A 23189-nucleotide genomic window follows, 5' to 3' on the forward strand; every position below is an offset into this window, starting at 1 on the left:
ACTCATTGAATCACATTTCCCTTAATTATAGGCGCCTCTCTATTCACACAGATAACCATTAGCGGCATTTTGTGAAATACCGCACAACATACATATAAAACCCTGCTTTAACCCAGCCGTGCTAACGGCTTCAAGGTAGAGTGTCGGGCACATTCCGAGGGCGATGGGTATTATTTTCCCCTGCTCTTGCCCCATTTTTTTTTCGAGCAGTATTAACTTAATTTTTATATTGACTCGTCGTAATAACGTGCGAGTAATATTACACCCTTGTAATCAAAATTTATGTAATGTTTTAATCACTTTTCAAATCTGTCGCTGCACATTCCGGAGACCATCGATGAGGCGACGTGTTTTCCGCTAAATGGAGCCTTCAACCTAACGCCTTAAAAGGCTTGTGTGGTGAGCAATGTCAGTGCGTGGTAAATAACCACAGCTGTCCTGAATTCATGTACAGCCCTCCACTACGGCGTCTCTCATAGCGCACGTGCCCCTTCGGAATGTTAAATGCGACGTACCGCCACTCTTTGGCATAACGCCGGCGTTTATCGATGCGCATTACTAGCTTTTGTCATAAGAAATGATTAAATTAGAAAGTTGACGACAAGCTCGGCTGGAAACATTTCGCAACATTCAAAACATGTTTTTTTTTTGCAGGTGCCTTTGCTGCCATAACGCTAAGTTCCTCTCACTAAACATCGTTTCTGTCTGAACTGGCATGCATATATTATAACATACCGTCTTTGCAGGTTTGGGTTATGCACTCCTTGCCGCGGTGCCGCCTGTGTGTGCCCTATACAACGCCATGTTTCCCATGATGATTTATGCTCTTCTCGGCACGGCCAGGCAAGCCTCGGTTGGTAAGTTGGCGCAGTGGCGTCCTACTGTGCACACTGCTTTTTCGATCTTCTTGTTGACGAATAAGCAATTGCTAGCCGGGAGATAAATGTATTACTGCAGAAATGACCTTGTTCAGTAGTGACTGAGAGAAAAAAAATCTAAATGACTGCTCAGTACCTAGCCACAGTCTTCTTGATCATTACCTTGGTTGAAGTTAAGCTGTTCACGATAGCATTTGCTGGGAGCGGCATTAAGCATCGTGAGAAGCCATAAATAGCGCTGCATAAAGCGAAATATATAAATGTGAACATGAAAACATTACATAGAATGACCTGCTGACAGTGTTTCTACAAACAGAATAGATCCTTACTGTGAGATGCAGGTTACGAAAGCAACTTGAAACAGCGGCGGTGGCATCTCAGGGAAAACTTTCACTGCCTAAAGTGTGTAGAGGCGAAAGCATTTTCCGCACCACTTTGACTTCCTGTGTGGCACTGGTGATGTCACCACTGGATGACGTCACACATAAGTGCTAATTACTAAGTAATGACAAATTGCTAATCAATGGCTAATTACTGATTAATGACTAAGTACTAATTAACTGCTGATTAATTACGCTTAAGCTTCGCCTTTAGGAGTGGAACGCGACAGCGTGTTGTAGCGCTGCAAGGGAGTCCACGGAACGCCACCACCCATTCGGCGCGATGCCTTGCCCTTTGAATGCGACGCTTTTTGAGGAAAGGAAATGGCGCAGTAATTCTCTGTCATCTCGGTGGACACCTTAGCCGCACCGTACAGGATGGGAAGGGAGGAAGTCAGAGTGAAAGACGAAAGGGAAACAGGGGCGGTAATGAAGAAAATGAAAATTGTATTTGAGGAAAGGAAATTACGCAGTAACTGTCTCACACTCGCTCCTCACGCATGCGCAGCTCGGGCTCTCCGGGGCTCCGCGAAATCGCTCATGCTTCCGGAAGGAAGGAAGGGAAAACTTTATTTCTACTTATGCTTTTCCTGCGGTTTTGGGGGCATCGTCAGAGACGTCTTGGTTGTATTCCCAGGAGCCTTCTCTGTCGAAGTCGTCCGCCTGTAATCAATGGCCGTTTGCCCTCAGTCCAGGACTCCGCTGGCCACTGCCGCCCGTTGAGCTCGCTGTACCAGTCCTTGTTGGTCTTCACTGCGGTCGTTGGACAGCAGAGTCTCCCATTGCTCCGCACTCGGGTTTTGTATTTTGTGGACCACGTCTATGTTTCGGCAGGCCCATGTGATGTGATATAGAGTAGGTTTTTCGTCGCACATTTGTCCGCGTATATCGTAGGGTGCATTTTATTTAGTATATGTAGGCTTGGGAAAGAACCTGTTTGTAATTGTCTTCAAGTGGCAGCTTCCTCTCTGCTGAGAGATTTGTGCGGTGGGGGATATCGCATTCTTCTGCCTCTATAGATTTGTAGTATGGCCGAGTATTCCCTGGGTGCTGGCGCGAGTTACGCGGTCTCGTCGGTTGCTCGGAAAGTAATGTACCCTCGAGCTATCATGTCGGCCTCTTGATTCCCTGCCACCCCCGTGTGCCTCGGTACCCACACAATTTTGTGTGGGATCTTGTCGTTTTGTTCTTCCTGGTTTTCAATTCTATCGCTCGCTGCGAGGAGTATACGGAGCGCGTGACAACCTGTCCTGCCATTCACGTAATTTCGGCAGGCTGTTTGAGAGTCCGTGAGTATTGTTAGCGACCGCCCGGTTCTATAGCCCTCCGCCACCGCTAGAGCAACGGCTACTTCCTCGGACTCTGCAGCTGTGCAGCCTCGGAGAGACGCGCTGGTCATTTCGCGTAAAGACGAATCGACCACCGCCGCTACAGCGATTTTGGTATCTCCTCCTCTCCAAGACGCGTCTGCATACACGGTCGTGGCTTGAGGAGCGTATGTTTTCTCGATGAATTCGGCCCTTGCTTCTCTTCTGCCTGGATGGAGGTTGGGATCCATGTTTTTTGGTACTGGCGCTACCTTGATGGTCTTGCGAAGCTCGTCGGGGATCGTTTCCGTCCTCGTTATTTCTCGCATCTGCTCGCGGTATCGGAGCCTCTGCAGGAGCGCTCTTCCAGTCGTTGTCTGCAGCAGCCTTAGTTTTTGTGACTCAAGCTGCGCCTCTCGTAGCTCCTCAGAGGTGTTGTGTAATCCCAGGGCCATGAGTTTTTCTGTAGACGTGTTGCGCGGTAGTCGGAGCGCTGTCTTTTACGTTTTGCGTAGCAGGGCATCCGCTTGTTGTATTTCGTTTTTGTTGAGGCATTGGTAGGGTAGGCTGTACGTGATGCGACTAACTACTAGGCTTCTGACTAGTTTTAGTGTGTCCTCTTCACGCATGCCATGTCGCCTGTTGGTGATGCGGGTTATCATGCGTGCGATTTGTAGCGTTGTTGCTTTGAGCAGGGTAAAAGTGTGAGTACTGCGCTGGTTGGATTGAACCCACATGCCTAAAATTCTTATTGTTGTCTTTTCCGGTATGGGCGTCCCTTCCAGGTAGGCGTTGAGTTTTAGGTCCTCGTTGGTTGGGACAGTCCGGTTTTGCTTGCCTCTCCAGACTCTCAGCAGTTCTGATTTCTCGGTCGAGCATGCGAGTCCTCTTTCTGCGAGGTATTGCTCTACACAAGAGGCCGCTTGCTGTAGCCTTTCTTCCTTCTCTCCGAGACAGCCCCTGTTTGTCCAGACTGTTATATCGCCATCATACATGGAATGCCTGATGCCTTCGATGTTCTCTTGTTTTCGAGCTAGGCCTATCATAGCTATGTCGAAGAGTAGGAGTGAGATAACTGACCCTTGGGGTGTTCCCTTGTTTGGAGTGCGAATTTTGTCCGATCGAAGGTCTCCTATGCCGATGGTGGCAGTTCTATCGGACAGGAAGGCTTTGACGAAGCCGTGGATTCTGCGTCCGCAGTCCAGGTTGTCGAGGCCCGTAAGGATCGCTTCGTGGCTGACGTTATCGAATGCCCCCTTGATGTCCAGGGCCATTATGACATTTTCTCCCGTCCGAGGCACGTTTCGCAGCACATCTTCTTGTATTTGGAGGAGAACGTCCTGCGTCGGGAGCTTTTTTTCTGAAGCCGGACAGGGTATGTGGTACATAGCCGTTATCTTCCAAGTAATTTTGGAGTCTTAAAGTTACCACCCGTTCGTAAAGCTTGCCAAGGCACGACGTGAGCGATATGGGCCTGAGGTTTTCAGTTTTGAGCTTTTTACCAGGTTTAGGTATCATTATTACTTCGGCGTGTTTCCAATCTACGGGAACCGTCTCCGTCTCCAAATGTTTGTTGAAGAAGCTGACGAGCTCTTGTATGAGGTCGTCGCTCAGGTTGCGGATTAGGGCGTTGTCGATTCTGTCGGCTCCGGCTGCCGTGTTTCTGGTGGTGTTTCTTATGGCCGCGTAAACCTCTTCCACAGTTACGGGGTGGTCGAGTTTCTTGTTTTCGGCTCCTCGATACGTTCCTTGGTATCGCGGGGGGTTGTGATCGCCGAAACATTTTTCTCGTGCCTTCTCCAGTAGGGCGATGTCTGATCCCTCGTAGGAGTGGATGAACCTGTGGATGGCTTTTGTGTTTTCTGATTTTATTTTGGTCGGATCGATTAGTGCTCTTAAGAGATTCCAGGTTCTGGCCGTGCCTAGAGTTCCCCTAAGCGAGTCACTCAGTTGTTCCCAATTTTGTTTCGCGAGTTTCATCGCGTATTCTTCTGCCTTTGCCGTAATTTCGGCTACCTTTAGTTTTAGTTTCCTGTTGTTTTTTTGCTTCCGCCATCTTTTGGTGAGACTGCGTCTCGCTTCCCATAGTCTGAGGAGGTGTGCATCTACTTCGGGCGTTGCTGTCGTTCTCCTTACACTTTTTGTGCATCGTTCTCGCGTTTCTCTCAGCATGCAGTTCAATTCCTCCAGTGATTGGATACCGCCTTCAGACTGGTTGCAGGCCCCGCGAAACGCGTTCCGGTCGGTGATTTTCGCCTGTCCAATCTGGCGTCTTATGGTGTCGGATGCTACTTGTGTCCGGAGGATAAAGTGATCGCTGCCTAGATTTTCCATCATGTTTTCCCACTGTGACTCCCTGCTCTTCCTTACGAAGGTGAGGTCCGGGCATGTGTCCGTGCTCACGCTATTTCCGATTCTCCTGGGCGTCGCGGGATCTGTGATTAGACTGCAGCCAAAGTATTCCGCTACTTCCACTAATGTTCTTCCCTTGATGTCTTGTTTCTGGTATCCCCAACTCCTGTCCATGGCGTTGAAATTTCGTACGATGATGAGTGCATTTTCTTTGGCCAGTTTGTGCCCTCCATAAAACAGTTCGAAGAGTTTGGCTTTTCTTTGTCTCGGCGGGCTGTACACGTTCAGTAAGAACGTGCTGCCTCCCTTTCGCTTTTTCGGAATAATTTCTACAAGCGCGTGCTCTATGTCGGTGTCGGCGATGGTATCGTGCCTGATGGCGGTGATGGCTTTGCTCGTTTTGGCTCTCGTAAACTTCGTACCCTTGTAATGTCGGCTTGATTCCTGTCTCTTGGAGCGCAATTACATCAGGAGGTGTATCGGAAGGTTAGACCATTCCCATCAATGTGTTCATAACGATAATGCATAACAATATTCCACAATTTCATTACAATTATAATGAATGCCTTAGAAAGCTGGAATTGCTTGCGTTGGGTGCATGATGGCTTTAGTTGCCAATTGTCAGAAAAGTCAGCTCAGCACAACATAAAGATAAAAACATCATTTACGCAGGCGCTGACGCCGTGACGTCCATGATGACGGGCAGCGTGGTGCGGCAGCTCACCCTGGATGGCCCAACTGGTGGCAGCTTTGCTCTCACGGAAATGAGCAACCGCACGGTGGCGGGGCCTTACACAGTAGCTGAGGTCACATCTGCCCTCTGTTTGACCATCGGCATCATACAGGTAAGCGGCGATGACTGCATATTTTGACCAGCGAGAGGTGCAATATTTGTTAGTATCTCTTAGGAAATGCGTAACCGTAGTCCCACTGAGCAATACGTGGTAGAGAACAGCGTGATCGAAGATGTCGCTAGAAAGACATATTGAGCTCTTCCCGGAGTATGCTGTGGTATGAAGTTGAACCAACACGAATGCTGTGATGGCACTCAGGCAACACCTCACGCAGATGCGCCAGAAAAGAAATTTTTTGGGGGGCGTACATGAGTCCGAGAATGATGATGATGATGGTGGGTTTTAATGGCATCTGAGAATGAAAGGAGCTTACAGGAGGCGTTGCCAACTCGTGCATTGGGCTGTCGTCGAGAACAGAATGACACTGAGGAGACAATTGGAATTTCGCTTTTATCGATATAATCCCTTATTGTATTCACCAAGAGGCTACACTCACAGTAAACAGTACTACCGAGAAAAAGTGAAAAGGTAAAATACGGGAATCACCACCACCGCCCATTGTCGCAAAAAACTGTGGCCACGTCTTGACATTTAGATCCATGCTTATACCTGAGGCTCTGCTACACTAACATTGATTTCGAAACAATGATCACGTAGTACTTTAGGTTCAGTCTCTACGTCATGAATTTTATTAAGGGGGCGCAAGAGGAATTTTAATTTTTTTATCAAGTTTCTCAGCATTAATTGCGTCTTTTACTGCCGCATACCAACGAAAAAACCAGAGACAGATCATCAATTTTTATCAAAGTACTAAAAATGGATAGAGTTTTCTTCGGTGTTGCTTTGAAGTTTAGTTGGTGCTTTCCGAACAGCCTGCCTGTAATGCCCTTGAATGCCCAAGAATGTCGCGCAAGCTCTCACCTGTGATCACCATCCTCTGTGGTTGGTCTAGTTGCGCTTAGCGAGCATGAAAATGATATATCCTCTCGAATGGTAAAGAGGAGGTGTTAAGGCGGTGTGCGGGCAGCGATAAACGAAAGAACATGGGAGTACATTAGAAAGCTTCGAGGCAGTATGTACCGAATGGACTTGAATGCAGTATATTTCGCGGCGTAGACAGCACTGGTGCGGGCACGGGCCTTTTTCACCTCACTTTCCTTGCCTTACTCTTAGTCTCTTTCGAGGCCGTGTAAAGAAACAGTGCGATTTTTTTTGAGGCTGGTGGATTCAAATACAAGTTCCAGCCAGTGATTTCGACACTGTAAACCTGTAATCGACTAACACACTTGGAATTCCACCTAATTTTTGTAGGAAGAAGGATACCGTCGTTAGAGCACGTCTACACTCAAATAGAAGCCTACTACAGTGATCGATATAGAATTCAGAGGAAGTCAGTTATTTAAGAGATGTTGACATTTGTATCTATTCACACATGGCTCTTTCCTTTTTACTCTTATTCTTCTTCTCACGTGCAGTTGGCGTTCTGCCTCATGAACCTCGGTACGCTGAACGTATTCCTTTCGGAGCACATGATCAACGGCTTCGCGACGGGCGTAGGAATACAGGTTGTTATCAGCCAACTGGGGTCACTCTTTGGGAACAAAGTGCCTCCTGTGAGTGGAATGTTCACCGTTTACCGGGTGAGTAGCGAAGAAGCATCCACCAGGCTCGGCTTCTAGCATTTCATAACCATGTCGTTCGCGGCGCCGTCCATTGATCAATGCTACCTCCACAACTGACAGCTTAAACGTCCGCAATGGTTGCCACCCTCCTCATTCCACGTTAACCATCTTCCGAACGGCTACCGTTGTAACCCATCTGCTTACGCTTTCCCGCACTCACGCCATACCCTACCCCTTACAGGGTAACCATCTTTGTCCTTCCAGGGTATCTACCCTCCAGGTGGTTTCCGTGACAACCACCAACCGGTTGCGCCTCCTTATGCTCTCGATGCACTCGCCATACCCTTCCCCTTTAATGTAACCATCCTCCTGTTGAAGGTTCCTTCACTCTCGCCACACCGTCCTCCTTCCACAGAAACCACCTTCCGGTCAGTGTCAGTTTCTGTGATAATTACCCTCTAGTTACGCTATCTTACGCTCTGGCCGTAAAACCATCCTTTGTAACTCTCTTTGTCATTCCAGGGTAACTCTCGTCTGGGTGACTTGCGTAGCAACCAGGGACTGGTTGTGCATTTGTCTGCTCACGTCATACTTTTCTCCATGTGCGGTAACCACCCCTCGAGTAATTCCCACTGCAGCGCACCCAGCGGTTACGCTGACGACTGCGACATATTCCGACGTACTACTACTACAACGCGAAACCCAGGAACGGGCACTTAACAGCTATAGCTGCAAAAGTGGTCGTAGAGGCCACAAGAATGTGTCAAATCCTGCTTCCCCTGGTGTGGACAGTGCAGGGCCGTGGCCCCCGATTATGCCCAGGCCGCCAAAATCCTCGAGGAGGAAGGCTCCTGAATCAAGCTGACAGAGCAGCATGCGTTCTACTGTTACCTTACACAGAAGTTCTTCCGCAACAGCCAGTCTCTGGTGTACAACGGCGGCCTCACTGCTAAAGAAGTGATCCGCTGGCTCAAGAAGACCGGACCTGTGGCCCAGGCGCTGAGCGCAGTCGATGAAGCTAAGGCATTTTTGAACAGCGCGGATGTGTTCATTGTCGGATTCTTCAATGTCTAGGGCAGCAAGGAGGCGCAGCAGTTCTTGAACGCTGCGTGCTCCGCCGACCTCCACGTCTTTGAAATCACTTCATACGATGTCGTCTACAAGAGACTGGGTGCCAACAAGGATGGAGTGACTCTCTTCAAGAAGTTTGACGAGGGCAAAAAACATATCGGACCAGGAGGGCACGTCTGATAATGTGAAGAACTTTGTTTAGATTAACAGCCTGCAGCTGGTTGATGAATTAACACATGAAAGCGCAAGGAACATCTCAGTGGCCAGACCCGTCAGCCCAACCTGCTTTTCATCAGCAAGAAGAGCGCTCTTCAAGCAGCTGCTGGATGACTTCAGGGAAGCGACCAGCACTTCAAGCGCAAGGTCCTGTTTGTTACTATACACATCGGCGGAGACCACGATCGTAAACTAGCATACTGGAATCAAGGACACCTCCCGCGCTTGTTTGGCTGGGAGAGAAGCGGCTGATGGCGATAGCTCTTCAAGCCTGGAATGCAGCTAGGGTAGTCATTAACATTAACACTTCTTCTTGGGCGAGTTGGTGCATACTTGATTCGAAGAAAATAGCGCCAGAGCATGCAAACCACGAAAAGACGAGGACGAGACACAAGTTAGTTAGCGTTGTGAGTTAGCGCTTTGTGTCTCGTCCTTGTCTTTTCGTGGTTTGCATGCTCTGGCGCTATTTTCTTCAAATCAAGGGTAGTCATGTTCTGCCCGGATAGAAGGCAAGCAAGCATAGGCGGTGGTCCGTGCAGTAGCCGAACGGCTTCGCCTGCACCCGAATACGACTACCACCCACTAAAAGGCGCCCTAGAATGTCTGTCCTTCTTGGTTGGTTGGTTGGTTTATGGGGTTTAACGTCCCAAAGCGACTAAGGCTATGAGAGACGCCGTAGTGGAGGGCTCCGGAAATTTCGACCACCTGGGGTTCTTTAACGTGCACTGACATCGCACAGTAAATACCTTTCATGCTTTCACCTGCTCTCGTCGACGAGATATACAGCAATTTTTTGCGCTTCTTGTGCTAATTGTGTTTTATATTTTTTACGACTTTTCTTCGTTTCGATAATTCTTGTCTTATAATTCTGCTCGCGGACACACTGCGCGCTCGTTTTTCGTACTGATATCATTGATTCATTGTGAATAACTAATCTCCCCGCTGTGTGGCAAGTGTGCTTTCTTGGAAAAATCATGTTTATTTCACTGCTTTATACTAAACTGCATGATGACGTACCGAAATGCCACTCCTACCTGGACCAATTAGCGCAGTATATGTATCGCAGGATGTGTACAGTAAAGATCCACAGGTTCTTCCGTCTTCCTTATTGCACCAGCGGTGCCCCGCCAGAGACGGGTTGGTTTCAACTCGAAGACTGAAGCTCTTCGCACCAGCGGTGCCCCGTCAGAGACGGTCTCTCGATGAATAGAGCCGCAGGGATGAAAAAGGCAATGACTGGAGATTTATATACAAATATGTACAATAGATACAAGTTAAGACACTTGAGACAAATTAACGGCACAAAGACAAACAACAAAAAGGCGGATCTGGCTAATACTAGGGGAGGCCCCTAACTCGGCGTTGCCGAAGATGCGTTGCATCTGACCTTAGCGCAGAACCCCCGCTTCCAGCTCCGGGGCCCGGTTTTAAAGCCCTAAAGGCCCGGCCCACATTTCGTGGCTTCCAATCATGTTGCGATGTTCACATGATTGGCTTATCGAGAGCCTGGCCAGCCCTCCAGCTTCCGTAGGGCAAAACGTCCTTTCCACAAATACAAACGCCCGGTCGTGCCAGTACGTGCAGAGAACATTCCCTCCACCCTAAAATTAAAATAGAACAAACACAAATACACATTCGTGCTCGGTACCGCGTGTCGGGTGGACACCCGTACTTCCCGGCGCGTTCTCGAGCGGCCGCGTTCCAAGAAAGGAGACGCTTCGCTTTGAGCACCCCCAGCCGCGTTCCGATGACCCCCGCGAACGCTACCGAACCTTTACACGCCCTTCCCAAGATTCTACAAAGGGCTCAAATGCCACTTTTAGAATTCTAACAAAAGGGATCGGTACGGGTCACAAAACCACCCTGTGGGTGACATACCGCAGCTACACAAACACTGGCACGAACAAAACCAAAAACAAAAAAAATGCACACGGGCACCAACACAACACAAGCAAATTGCACACTCAAATACACGCGGTGACACGCTTGCTGTGCGCCGTAAAACGGAGTCCAAGTTGACAGGCTACTCAGTTCACTTGCATGCACGCCCGCGTCCTGCTCGCGAACGAGCACACACACACACAGACACTCGCAACTGGAGCGTTCACTAACACTCGTACGATGTCCTTAAGTGGCCACGTGAGCCTCCTTAGTCGCACCGAGCGTCCCTGTGTGCGTTCGAGCCAACACGTGTCTCAAACGACACGATTAACGCCTAATGGCCGCTATGCTCATTAGACTGGTGCCACAACGGGGCGAGAGCTCGAAAGCCGGTGCCCTCCTGGATCAAAAACGTCGCGGTACTCGATGGGTCCAAATCCCTGACCACGCGACGTCCTTGAGGGCACGCTCTCTCCGGCGCGCCAGTACGAGCTGCGTCCTGCGTAAGGAGCATAGCTCCTGGCCCGTCCAAATATATCAGTGCGACCACTTTTGCCACACGTGATTTGGCGTTCTGCGGCACGGAACGTACTGTTCCCCGCGCCGACTTCCAAAGTGAATGCCACGCACCTGCCTCCTGTTACTCTGCCTCGCTTGGAGCCATTGGCATCCTTTCTGCACGGGCAAACCTTTAAATTGCCGCTCCCTGCTTGATCGGCATTTGCCGGCTTCGTGGCATTGTCTAACTCAGAGGCTCCATGCGCTCCCTCGCAGTCACTTGACCCGAGCTTGCCTTGCGGCAAGTCGCCACTCATTTCCGGGTCCTCAAATGACCTGGCCGGACACACACCGGGTGCGTTCGACAACTGCGCGGCGCTCTGCCCGGTCGGCCCAGCGGGCCCACCTCCGCTCTCTGCCTCGGATGTAGAGCTGTTGTCACCAGGAACGCTACGGGGCACTTCATGCCCTATGGCCGACACAGTCTGTGTTTGCAGCAACGCCAGATTTTCTCCGGTCCCTAGCTCCGTGTCAACAATCTCATTCATAGAGCCTGCAGGAATTATATCACTCTCCTGCTTGGTCTCGGACAATTTGGTCTCGATTGGACCTAGACCATCAGAATTGGGCTGCTCTTTTTCTTTGTTAGCCGCCCGCAGTGGCGGAAAAGCTGTGATCCCTTCAGAAATCTCGTTTTCGCTCTCTGCGGCATTTCCTAACAAAGATGCGTTCCCGCAAACCGGCTGATTGCTTTCAGCGTCCTGACTGCTGTTTCCCTGATCTGTGCATGACAAGCATAATTCTTTGTCTTCCAGCACAGGTGGCCTCACCACTCGGGAATCGGAGCAGTTCTCCCTGGCTGATTCACTGGCTCTTCTAGATTCTTTGAGCTTAGCCAGCTCGAGCTCTAGCTGCTGGCGCCTTGCTTCCAACGCCTGCAAATCCGGAGGTTTTTCCTCGCATAGCGGCGCCTTTCCTCCATTAACTTTTGCAAGCTCAGCCTGATAGTAAGCTAAACGCGCCTTCGCCAATTCCACTCGATACCTCACATCGAGTGAGGGCAGGCTTGGATAGCTCTCCATACCGCCTTCCGTACCCCTCAGATGTTCTATCGGCTCGAACACAGGGACGTGAACAATGCGACCAAGGAAACTCACGGTTTCGATGCGTCGATCCGCATTGCCAGCTCCTTGGCGTCGGGGTCCACCGCCACTTTCCCCGGACGCTGCGATGAGCTGTCGCACGCCGCTGGTCCGCCGCCGGTGATCGTCGAGTTCCCGACGCGCTGCTTCCTTGACCGGACGCAGTCCCGCGTCGCTGGACTACTGCCGTGGTCCTTGCGTCCTTGCCGCCGTGTCTCCGCAGGTCCGTTCACGAACGCTGACCTGTCGCCTTGTCGTCACCTTTCTCCCTGCCTTGTCTTCTTCCTGCGCCGTCTTCCGATGGCCGCAGGATCCTGTCGACTGCGCCAGTAAAGATCCACAGGTTCTTCCGTCTTCCTTATTGCACCAGCGGTGCCCCGCCAGAGACGGGTTGGTTTCAACTCGAAGACTGAAGCTCTTCGCACCAGCGGTGCCCCGTCAGAGACGGTCTCTCGATGAATAGAGCCGCAGGGATGAAAAAGGCAATGACTGGAGATTTATATACAAATATGTACAATAGATACAAGTTAAGACACTTGAGACAAATTAACGGCACAAAGACAAACAACAAAAAGGCGGATCTGGCTAATACTAGGGGAGGCCCCTAACTCGGCGTTGCCGAAGATGCGTTGCATCTGACCTTAGCGCAGAACCCCCGCTTCCAGCTCCGGGGCCCGGTTTTAAAGCCCTAAAGGCCCGGCCCACATTTCGTGGCTTCCAATCATGTTGCGATGTTCACATGATTGGCTTATCGAGAGCCTGGCCAGCCCTCCAGCTTCCGTAGGGCAAAACGTCCTTTCCACAAATACAAACGCCCGGTCGTGCCAGTACGTGCAGAGAACATTCCCTCCACCCTAAAATTAAAATAGAACAAACACAAATACACATTCGTGCTCGGTACCGCGTGTCGGGTGGACACCCGTACTTCCCGGCGCGTTCTCGAGCGGCCGCGTTCCAAGAAAGGAGACGCTTCGCTTTGAGCACCCCCAGCCGCGTTCCGATGACCCCCGCGAACGCTACCGAACCCTTACATGTACTGAAGGAGTTTTGTGTGCGTTTGGTGTGCCTCTTATTAGTTTTTGTCGCAGTACTAGCAACTTTGTGACTGCCTGACGATAGGCGTGATGGCTACTTGGTTTGCGCTGTTATCTGTGGTCCTATGCAAATATTTCCTCTTTCCTTCTTACAGACGCTGTACGGCTTCTTTGAGCGCATTAGCGACGTCGCGTGGCCGACGGCTTTGGTTGCCTTCGTCACTATTGCGATAATCATGGTCGTGAAGCTGTTCCTCGATCCACCTGTCATAAAGAAACTGGGAGTACCGCTACCTATCGAACTAACAGTCGTAAGTTTGAGTTTTTTTTTGCTAAGTACTCCTAAAAATAGTATCACTGACAATTCAGAAGGAGTAATGTGTCATATTCACTTTTCAAGTCTACTTTGCCTTGGCATATCCAGACAAGCAGGCGTGCAGATTTAGAAAGCATGGCCGGGTGCTTACGATTGTATTATGTCATTAACAAATAGTGTTTCACCGAACACTGTTAGCAGTCGTCACAGAGATTTCTAAGCTAAAAATGCATTTTCTTCAGCAAAGTATTGGAAATGGGGGCGGACGCCGAAAGGTTTCTGCTAGCAAGCCGGTTAACTTAAAAGTAATAGCGAGCTTTTAAATTTTACAGTTATGCTTTGTAATCATAGATTTCTAGTCGGCCATTAGTAATGGTCATACATCAGTATTCAGGTTTCCAAAAATGCGATTCTCATTGGCGCTGCAGTGCAAAGCATTTTGGCCCCGCACATGATCCAAAACAAAAGCGCGAGGCCTAGTAGCGTACGGATGCAACCGCGCCTACGAGGATGCCTCCAGTGTGCCTCCTTTCTTGCATTACCCGGGGTGGCAAACGCGGATACAGTTTTGTCAAGCGGTTTCATGGCTTCGTTTAAGATGTGCTGTAGGGGCGATAAATGCATAATGTGAGTGTTATCCCATGATATGGTGCAGTGAGTGGTACTGCTGTCAGTGAATGAGTATTAGAGAGAAATTAATGCATGCCTACTGGAGTAAGACCGCTCGTTGATAAATATGTTTATTCTATCGTCGATTATTTATATAAAGGAAAAAGGACGCTGCCTGAATGTTTTGATTATTATAACTCTGATGCCGAAAAGGATGACTTGATCTGCAGATCATATACGAGGTCTGTTAGAAAAGTATCCAACTTTATTTTTTTTTGTGAACACCTAATGGATATGAAACAAGCGTGCTTGCATGAACCGAACTTGAACCTTCGTGCGCATGCACGAATTTTTTCCCGCCTGCCGATAGCGTCAGTCGCTGGGACGCAGCGTTTGAGTTGTAGTGCGCCAGCCATGGCGCCAGCCCTCGCCGGCACAACTTACGCGTGCTTCTTCCCTACGCCTCCGGCAACGGGAGGTGAACGCCGCTGCGGTCGAAGTCTGCGGTGTCCCTTCAAAGGAACCAGACCGCACCCCGCGCGCCCCCGCATCTGGCGCGCTCTTTCCTTCTCCTCCCTTTTCCCTCTCGCAGCGGCGGGGCGCGACTCCCGCGCTCCCCGCCGCAGCTCCGTTACTCAGAGAATAAACGGTTGAACAGAACAGACGTCTTGCCTTCCCTGAGGATCTCTGTGCAGCTTACGCCCTACAATTGGTGACCCGGTTTTCGACGCCCCTAAGAAACGTAGAGCCAAGCTTTTCTCCACGCTGAAGACAGGACGTCAACGCACGCAGCTGAAATGGAACAAAATCAGCCACTTACGCCCAACCTCAACCAGACAACGCCAGATGTGCCCGGCGAAGCCGTCTCTGCAGTCACAATGCGTCTGCCACCGTACTGGGAACGCAACCCAGTCGTGTGGTTCCTGCAAGTGGAATCTCAATTCCAACTTTCGAGAATTTCATCACAGAAGCAGAAATTTCACCACGTGGTCGGCGCACTGCCATCAACAGCTGCAGAGGAGGTGTCCGACTTACTCACCTCTTTCAGCACCAATCCTCCGGCACATCCATATGATGACCTCAAGGCAGCCCTACTGCAACGAACGGCGGCGTCCGAAAGGACGAAAATACAGCAGCTACTCTCCTCCGAGGAGCTCGGTGACCGGCGACCAAGTCAGCTCTTGCGGCGGATGACGCAGCTTCTCGGTAGCAGTGCGCAGACCAAGGACAATGCTGTGCTGCGTGAACTTTTTCTGCAGCGCCTGCCGTCCAACGTCAAAATGGTGCTTGCCACAGCCACAACCATGGACTTAACATCACTCGCCGCGCTAGCCGACAAGGTGATGGAAGTGGCCACCCCGCACTTGACCGTCGCTGCCGTCAGCACTCCCACACAGTCGTCGCCGTTGGCCGTCCCCATCACCACTCCTCAGCCGTCGCATGTTGCATCCACCACCGCTACGCCTTCCGAAGTTGACCGCCTTTGTCAGCAGCTCGAAAAACTGATTGCGGCAACCACGCACTCAGAGCCGCCTCTACGCCGTGGACGCCAACGTCACCGCTCCTCAACGCCTCGACAGCGCGGACAGAGTGAGCAAAGTCCATCCGCAGGCCCACGCATCTGCTATTACCATCGTCGCTTCGGCGCCAACGCCCGCCACTGCCTCCTGCCTTGCAGCTGGACGGAAAACCGGCCGGCCGGCCGACCACTAGCGGCGACGAGCGGTCTGTGCCAAGAAGAGTGTCGCCTTTTCCACGTCTACGACAGAACCACCGGACAGAAATTCCTTATTGACACCGGGGCCCAGGTGAGCGTTCTCCCAGCCACAAAAGCAGAGCGTGCTTCCGCTGCAATTTCGTACCTGCAAGCAGTGAACGGAACGCGCATACCTGTTTACAAACAGCGCTCTGTAACGCTCAACCTCGGGCTTCGAAGAGTCTTCCGGTGGTTATTTTTAGTCGCCGACGTTGGTTCTGCTATAATTGGTGCCGACTTTCTAACGAAGCACGAGCTCCTCATCGACGTCAAGCGGAAGCGTCTCATTGACTCCGCAACTAAACTCTTTATTCACGGCATAGCAGCGCGCGCAACTACCGATGTAGCACCCTCATGTGCTACAGTTGCCAAAGAGCCGTTTGCAGCCCTGATTAATGAATTTCCAAAGCTAACGTCACCCCCGGATTGGACTCAACCCGTCTGCCACGACGGTCAGCACCACATCATAACATCGGGACCACCTGTTTTCTCTCGCCCACGACGCCTGGCTCCGGACAAACTCAAGGTGGCCCGTGCAGAATTCGAGCATATGCTGGAACTTGGCATTATTAGACCTTCATCCAGCAGCTGGGCATCTCCACTCCATCTTGTCCCGAAGAAGTCAGGAGATTGGAGACCATGCGGAGACTATCGTTTTCTGAACACCAAGACCGTCCCGGACCGATACCCATTGCCCAACATACAAGATTTCACGTCTTCTCTGCACGGTGCAACCATCTTTTCAAAAATCGATCTTGTTCGGGCATATCATCAAATCCCTGTAACAGAAGAAGATATCCCCAAAACAGCGATCACGACACCATTCGGACTGTTTGAATTCTTGAGAATGCCATTCGGACTTCGCAACGCTGCGCAGACCTCCCAGCGTTTCATCGACTCCGTCGTACGTGGCCTTCCCTTCGTGTTCGCCTACGTGGATGATATTCTCGTGGCAAGTTCATGTATTGAAGAACACCTGCACCACCTCCGCCAACTTTTCGAGCGTCTTTCGGCTAACGGCATTGTTGTCAACACCGAAAAGAGTGAGTTTGGGCAACCAGCTCTCGTATTCCTCGGACATCACTTGGACAACAACGGCATCCGCCCGCTTCCCGAAAAAGTGAAAGCAATCACCGAGTTTCCCAAGCCCACTTCAAGCACGAAGCTCCGCCAGTTTCTTGGCCTCGTAAATTTTTACCGCCGATTTATCAGAAACTGCGCCACCCTGCTTGAACCACTCGACCGCATGCTGTGCGGCAAGCACTCGGCGAAAACACTACACTGGGACACCACTGCGGACGATGCCTTCAATGCCATCAAGCGCGCTCTGGCCGACGCCACTCTACTCGCCCACCCAAACCCCGATTATCCGCTGGCACTCATGACAGACGCTTCCAACACAGCGCTCGGAGCTGTCCTTCAGCAGCAGGTCAGTGGCGTGTGGCAACCCCTCGCATTCTTCTCAAAACGCATGACTCCTGCCCAGACACGATACAGTGTTTTTGGCCGCGAACTTCTCGCCATATACCTGGCAGTGCGTCATTTCCGCCACTTGCTTGAGGGCAGATCATTTACCGTTTTCACGGATCACAAGCCTCTTACTTACTCAATTGGCCGTCCTGCATCCCTATATACGCCACGGGAAGTGAGACAACTTTCCTTCATATCTGAGTTTTCGACTGACATCCGACACATCAGTGGTGCCGACAACACCCCGGCTGACGCCCTCAGTCGCGTCGATGCCGTCACGCGCAGTCGTTCCGAAACATCGACTTCGTCCTCCTTTCCCTTCGACATACATGAACTGTCTGCAGCGCAAGCAAGCGACCCCGAGCTGTCCCGCCTACGTACAGCGCAAACATCTCTGAAGCTCGAGACAGTCCTCATTGAAGACGTGCCAATCGTTTGTGATACCTCCACAGGTACGCCAAGGCCCGTTTTGCCCATCCATTTCCGCAAGAAAATCTTCGAATCCTTGCATACCCTTTCTCACCCTGGAATTCGTGCAACTCAAAAGCTGATCACAGCCCGCTTTGTCTGGACCCGCATGAACACCGACATTCGCGACTGGGTCCGCGCGTGTGCACCCTGCCAACGTGCGAAAGTACACCGGTACCCTGTGCCCCCAACGCAGCGTTTCCTGCAGCCCGACGAACGCTTCGCAGTAGTCCATATCGACATCGTTGGCCCCCTACCCCACTGCCAAGGTTACCGGTATTTACTGACATGCATCGATCGCTTCACCCGATGGCCTGAGGCTACACCAATCGCCGACATCACAGCAGCCACTGTCGCCGCGGCCTTCGTCTCTACTTGGGTAGCGCGGTTCGGCTGCCCCACAACCATCGTCACGGACCGCGGTCGCCAGTTCGAGTCATCGCTTTTCACAGAACTCCTCAAACTGCTCGGAGCAGCACGGCTACGGACTGCATCTTACCATCCACAAACAAACGGACTCGTAGAGCGTTTCCATCGGCACCTCAAAGCAGCACTTACGGCGCACGGACCCCCCGTCAAGTGGCTCGAAGCTCTTCCGCTCACGCTTCTCGGAATCCGATCTGCCCTCAAAGAGGACCTTTCGTGCGCCTGTGCCGAGCTTGTTTATGGAACCTCTCTTCGTCTTCCAGCCGATTTCTTGGAAAGCGCGAAACCCGCCGTCCCGTCCACAGCAAGTGAATACGTCGACAGGCTCCGGCATATCCTCCGCCACCTTCAACCACAGCCGACGCGAGAACACCAACGCACTGTGTATGTGACTCCAGACTTAAACACAGCAAGCCATGTTTTCGTGCGTTACGGCCCTGTGCGTGGTTCCCTCCAACCCCATTATCTCGGCCCCTTCCGCGTCCTTGAGCGCCGTCCTTCCACTTTCCTGGTAGACTTGAACGGAACACGAGATGCAGTGGCGCTCGAACGACTCAAGCCAGCGTACAACGAGGCCCCAGTCTCTTGCGTTTCGGCGCCTGCACTTGCGACAGCCCCATTCATTTCCGACCGACAGCAAGCTCCTCCGGCTCGTCGCGTCCACTGGCATCCCAGCTGCCCAAAGAAGTAAATCGTTCGTCGCCTTAGCTTCCTCTCTCGGGGGGGAGCCGTGTAGTGCGCCAGCCATGGCGCCAGCCCTCGCCGGCACAACTTACGCGTGCTTCTTCCCTACGCCTCCGGCAACGGGAGGTGAACGCCGCTGCGGTCGAAGTCTGCGGTGTCCCTTCAAAGGAACCAGACCGCACCCCGCGCGCCCCCGCATCTGGCGCGCTCTTTCCTTCTCCTCCCTTTTCCCTCTCGCAGCGGCGGGGCGCGACTCCCGCGCTCCCCGCCGCAGCTCCGTTACTCAGAGAATAAACGGTTGAACAGAACAGACGTCTTGCCTTCCCTGAGGATCTCTGAGCAGCTTACGCCCTACAGAGTGAGGTAGTGCGCAGTGCTCTCGTCGTTTTCTTACTGCAAGGAAAATGGCGGAGTTACAGGAGCAGCGCTGCTGCATCAAATTTTGCCAGAAACTGGGCGACAGCCAAGTGGAAACCATTCGGAATATTCAGACGGCTTTCGGTGACGATGGTATGAGCAGCACACAGATTAAGCAGTGGTACAATTGGTTTAAAGACGGCCGCACATCGGTGGAGGGAGAGCCACGCTCCGGTCGGCCATCAACATGTCGTAATGGCCAGGTCACTGCCGAAGTGAACGCTGTGGTGATGAGGAACCGTCGTGTGACTATCAGAGAAATTGCGGAAGAGGTGGACATCAGCAATTTTCCTGCGCATTCCATTATCACCGAAGATTTGGCCATAGAGAGAGTTGCGGCGAAATTCGTGCCGAAGCTGCTCACGGTGGAGCAAAAGCAGCTTCGAGTTGAAGTATCACAGGACATGCTGGATTCCACAAACAGTGATCCCGACTTCATCAACACCATAATCATTGGTGACGAGTATTGGGTGTAGGGGTACAATCCGGAAACCAAATCCCAGTCGTCACAGTGGAAGCATTCTAAGTCACCAAGACCAAAGAAGGCCCGCCAAGTGCGCAGCTATGTCAAAGTGATGCTGACTGCTTTCTTTGACTCCCTCTGTGTTGCACACCACGAGTACGCACCCCACAGGGTAAAAAAATGACCAAAGAGTATTACAGGGATGTCCTCCGTCGCCTACGTGGTGCTGTGCGGAGCAAGAGACCAGAGTTGAGGTCAACAGGAAATTGGCGCATCCATCACGACAATGCTCCTGCACATTCCTCGCACTTGATTCAGACCTTTTTTGGCGAAAAACCAGACTCCTGTAGTTCAACAGTCTCTTTACTCTCCTGATATGGCCCCCTGCGACTTCTGGCTGTTTCCCAAAATCAAGAGGCCATTGAAAGGAGCGCGATTTCAGACAAGAGAGGACATTATGGCTGCAATGACAGCTGAGCTAAACTCCATTCCGGAAGGGGCCTTTTCGAAATACTTCCAACAATGGCAGCACCGCTAGGAGAAGTGTGTGGAGTCCCAAGGGGACTACTTGGAAGATGATTAGGTTTACAACGCTGCAGTTATGCCAGTTTTTTTTCTTCGGTCAAAGGTCGGATACTTTTCTAACAGACCTCGTAATTACGGCTGGATTGCGATGTTTGTTTTCGAGCTTAAAATGAAAGAAAGCTAGATTTTCTTGTGAAATGCCGTCAGACGCAGTTAGTCAGGCCCCATTGCTCAATTAGAAAAGCGTAATTTTTGAAGTGGTAATAACTTTTTTGAGTGAACAATTGTGATGTAATCTTGATTTTATATATCTATTGAGATGAAGAAGTTTATGAAGGTGATTTATGCGTATTATAAAAAAGGAATATCTTCAGTAAACATCTCTGATCTATGCAATGATTCACCTAATGCTTTGTCTTTGATAATATCTTGCGTTTATCATGTTTTTTTTGTCATCTGTTTTGAATGAATATTGTTTGCATGTGTATTGTAGTCGATCTCACCCATTTGCAATAACGAAACGTGTTTTTTTAATGCGAAAGAATTATATAGCGAATCGGACATCAAACCAGGAATCGGCGTTGACCAGCAGCAGTGGTGCTGAAAATCCTAGGTGACGTCACCGTGGTATCAAAAAATAATTTCTTCCGAAGGTGCGAGGAATTTAAACCAGGACTTAGAGATTTCGAGATGAGCACGCAACCTATGGGTCAAAAAACCGCGTTGCTCCTTGGCGAACTGAGGTGAAGATAGCATATTCGGTGCCTTACGACTGTACGCTAATGAGTAGGTGTTCCATTAGAAAGGCGAAGAAATTTTAAAAACGTATGAAAATAAAAATAGCAATAAAACAGTGCTTTCACATTCGAAGCCCGTAAGTAGTCTTAAGTGCCTTCCGCAATTTTGGCTTCACGCCTACCACCAGCACTTTGTCTTTATGATCTGGTCCCATCTTTTCGCATTCCTCGTGGCGCACGTAGCGAAAACAAATTTATTTTTACGTGCACAGTTGTTCATGAATGAGCAATTAGATGCTATGCGCGACTTAAAAAAAAACTAAGCTGTAATTTTTGGCTCAGTCGCTGTTTTCCAAAAAATAAAATATTCTTTTTTGTGTCACGTACCTCTGCTGCTAAAATTAGACATCGCACCAGGAAGCACCTAGACGTACAGCGCTTTATCGAGCGCTGGCAGTGCTTTCAAGACCAGTAAGCAGTAAGCTATGCTGCATTAATACTTTTTGGCTCGCTGATTTGTTTAGTGACGCACAGCCTTGCTCAAAAGTCTCAAGGCCAAAGGCTTTTCCCTTCAGCTGCATAACAGAGCCATTACTGCACTATTGAAAACCGAATGACCTTGAAATGCCAGCATAAGATTTTGTTCTTGCGGTAGAGAAGCTTCCTGCTTGACTTCTGTTTTGAATGATCCGCTACACGGAGCATTCTAGAAACATTCATTTCGCTGCAGCTGAATGCTGTGGCCTTAAGACTTTTGACAAAGACTGTACCTGATGAACCTTACAGCGTGGAAAGATACACACACATAATAAAGGATATGAGACAGAACAGAGACCTGTGCGCCGTCTCCTGTTTTGCTATGTAGGTAGTTCCACGCGGTTAGCCTTGTGAAGTTGTGATTCTTTTGCCTTTCCCTCTTTTAGGTAGTACTCTTCACCGTTGCGTCGCACTACTTCAGTCTCAACGACAACTACGGTATTGCAGTGGTTGGAACCGTCCCTGAAAAGTAAGCTTATGGTAAATAAATTTTCTTATTGCCAAGTACTAAGTTGTTGCTACCACCCGAAGAAATTGAAGCAAGGTGACTAGGTTTTGCGAGACACTGTCGACCTCGTTAGATTTACACTGCCTTACGAAATGTGCAGCGTCCCCAGATATGCTCGCGTTGACTTTTCGTACAGGTTTTGAATAAAGGCCTTTTAAGGCGAGACGAGGTCCATAAAATAGCCGATTTTGATCAAAATTTTCAATTTCTCAATTCAGTCTTATCCCTACATGTCCTGTCTTCATCTGTATCGTGACGGGAAGTTGTAGCTAAATATAGGGTATGTTTTAAATATGATTTATATATATGTTTGGTTGCCGGGAATTCAGCGCAAATCACGCTGCTGGTGGTCCCGACACATTGCGATTTCCGCTATTTCCTGAAGACAGAGAATGATCTATCTTAGTATCATCATAAAGATGAGAGGTGGGAAGATCAGAGTTCCCGCTTTTGCAATGCCCTTCTGGCAGAAAACAAAAGCATACTAGGCAACAAACGAGGAGAATGCAGTAATGAAATGTAAGATTGATTTTCACAGCTTTCATTTTTTTCAGCAGTTGTTGTAACTGATCCCTGCGGCGTTATGTAATCAATGGCAGTATGATTTTTGCGTATAACTCCGAAAATATTGAAAGTTATAAGAGAGCTTTTAATTTTTCTATATCTTCCTGTAATAGGTTTTGAAATTGATTTTTATAAAGACACTGGTGGTGCAAATATGCATAGTAAATTTTTATTTTTATTTTTAAATTACTAGGTGTCTACAAAAACTAATAGCTTTATTCCTTTTAATCTTTTTCAAACATGCAGACACCCAAAGCTTCAGCACTTCCATCCTATTTATTTAACGTCCCCCGGAATGACCAACTAAACAGTTCTGGAATAATCGCAAAAAGTTACATAGCTGTGCCTAATTTGGTGACATGCGAAAATCACAAAAGTAGTTTAATCTCCTTATCTCCTGTTTAGATGGGTATCAGTTTGCCTCACAACACATTGTTTTGCAGCCAGTGTACAAAACGCTCTAATGTCTCACTGACTGATTGGCCTCGAACAAGCCTAGTCAGTGTAGTGCAGTTTTGCACTTAAAAAAATTAA

General features: G+C 50.0%; 2 pseudogenes across 1 annotated transcript in view; both read left to right on the forward strand.

Annotated features, from left to right (window-relative positions):
- LOC149370559 (prestin-like) overlaps positions 1-23189 on the forward strand; it is a 78580-nt pseudogene that overhangs the window by 36646 nt on the left and 18745 nt on the right. The window contains exons 4-8 of the transcript XR_016289930.1: positions 747-857; positions 5590-5762; positions 7187-7351; positions 13331-13486; positions 21970-22052. The product of XR_016289930.1 is annotated as a prestin-like (transcript). The remainder of the gene's footprint in view (positions 1-746; positions 858-5589; positions 5763-7186; positions 7352-13330; positions 13487-21969; positions 22053-23189) is intronic.
- On the forward strand, positions 7403-8816 carry LOC149370560 (protein disulfide-isomerase-like; annotated as a pseudogene).

This window comes from Amblyomma mixtum, chromosome 1, assembly GCF_055824585.1.
Source record: "Amblyomma mixtum isolate Tamu chromosome 1, ASM5582458v1, whole genome shotgun sequence".
Taxonomy (NCBI): Eukaryota; Metazoa; Arthropoda; class Arachnida; order Ixodida; family Ixodidae; genus Amblyomma; species Amblyomma mixtum.